The sequence below is a fragment of the Macaca fascicularis genome, chromosome 6 (assembly GCF_037993035.2).
Source record: "Macaca fascicularis isolate 582-1 chromosome 6, T2T-MFA8v1.1".
Taxonomy (NCBI): Eukaryota; Metazoa; Chordata; class Mammalia; order Primates; family Cercopithecidae; genus Macaca; species Macaca fascicularis.
The window spans coordinates 129,262,591-129,264,536 of NC_088380.1; the positions used below are offsets into that span (position 1 = coordinate 129,262,591).

Consider the following 1,946-nt stretch of genomic DNA (forward strand, 5'->3'; position numbering starts at 1 on the left):
TGCAGGTGGATCATGAGGTCAAGAATTTGAGAACAGCCCAGCCAACATGGTGAAACCCCACCTCTACTAAGAATATAAAAATTAGCCAGGCGCAGTGGCATGTGCCTGTAATCCCAGCTACTCGGGAGGCTGAGGCAGGAGAATTGCTTGAACCTGGAAGGCAGAAGTTGCGATGAGCCGAGATTGTGCTACTGCACTCCAGCCTGGCAACAAAGCGAGACTGTCTCAAAAAAAAAAAAAAAGAAAGAAAGAAAGAAAGAAAAGAAAAGAAATAGCAATGAACACAAGAAAATGACACAATATGCAACTCAGTGTGAGTCATGAAATTTTACTTAGTTTACACAGGTCCTTATGTTGTGGCAAAAATATATTAAAATAAGGTTTTAATGGAACATTTCAAAGCTATTTGATTTCTTTTATTTTTATAATCAAGAGCACAACTGCAAGTCCCTTTTTCCCCTATAACAAAAATATTTCTGACTCAAAAATTCTGTGAAAATTTCTGCTCACTCTGTACCATTTCTTAAATATGAGTTTTACCTACACTGTTTTCTATATGAGATGATCTTGATTTCAGCCTAAAGGAGGTTTATTTAAAATACTGAGACAGTAATTTCCATGAATTACCTGTCACTATGGGGAACATGGAGGTGGGAGACTAGATCAAGCCTGTTGAGATTCAAACTTGTTCTTCCAGGAAAATCAGATCTGAACTTAACAATTATACACATGAATAGATGGGAGCAGCCAGAAGTCATTTCTATTTAATGCTGAAGGCGTTAGAAAACTTATGAAGTAAATTTGCCTCCTTAATTATGTTTGTTTACACTGACTCTGAAATGAGTGTGGTTTGCATTCCTGAGCATATATGGATTGATTTCAGAGAAGGTGCTCAGAAGTGAGACAGGGATACACATGGTTTTAATAATGACTATGGATATCCTACAAAGTATGTAATCCACATAAGGATAATAAAAGACCTTTTAGTTCACTCAATTATCTAGTTAGACAAATATAAACTCTAGCCAGGCTTCCTTTGTCCGCTTAGCACACTTCTCAGGGCTCCCCTTCCAGGTCAGTGAGTTTAGGCTCCAGGAATACACACTCATTGTTATCCCAGGTAAAACATCTTTTATAATCAATGAATCATCAAACACAGTGAAGATCACTCGCGTTGTTGATATTTTTCTGCGGGATGTTCTTAACACAAGCCCCAGGAAGACAGGCAAGTGAGAGTTCAGTCCGCGTGAATTAAGGACAATGATGAATCCTCAGAACCAAACATTCCAGCCATCTTGTCCCTCCTGGCTTCATTTTGGTCCTTTCTCCCTCTGCTTCCATCCATCACTGAAGTATTTCCCACAAGGAGCCAGGTCAATTCCAGCTCTCCTAGGACATGACACAATGGTATCTTAAGGGAATGGTCTTCTCCTAAAGATTTTTTAAAGCTAAAAAAGAACATAACTAAACACATCAAGACATATTTTCCTTTCAACTTTAACTCAACTTCAGATTGTTCACCAAGGCTCAAACTCAAATCAAGTTATATGTGGTTAGAGTTGAAAAAGAACCTGACAATCATCTAGTTCAAAACATTCATTTTCAGGTGGGGAATGGAGTCCAGAGAGAACACGTGATTTACCTAAGTGCACTCTGTGAGTTGATGGCCCAGTTTAGACTAGAATCTTGGTCACCTTGAGCCAAGGCCTCAAGAATTTCATGGACACCCTGACAAAAAAATAAAATAAAATTAGGAAGTTAAACCTTCTTCAGCAAATATTATATATTTCAATATAAACCCTAAGACAATTAGTTTGAGAACTGTGTCTGTTTGGGATTTTTCTTTAGTTCAACTCTTTGCCCACTTCTCATATCCCTTTAGTGAAGATATTTGTGAATGATAATATTTCAAACTTTCTTTCCTAATCATAAACATCTATTTATCT

At 37.5% G+C, this 1,946-nt stretch overlaps 1 long non-coding RNA gene across 1 annotated transcript; it reads right to left on the reverse strand.

Moving 5' to 3' along the window:
• Nucleotides 1-304: 304 nt before the first annotated feature.
• LOC141407054 (uncharacterized) lies at nucleotides 305-1,734 on the reverse strand. Its single transcript, XR_012414034.1, has 2 exons — nucleotides 1,643-1,734; nucleotides 305-1,389 (listed from the first exon to the last, which is right to left on the reverse strand). It is a non-coding gene; the product is annotated as an uncharacterized lncRNA (long non-coding RNA).
• Between the last annotated feature and the right edge of the window lie 212 nt (nucleotides 1,735-1,946).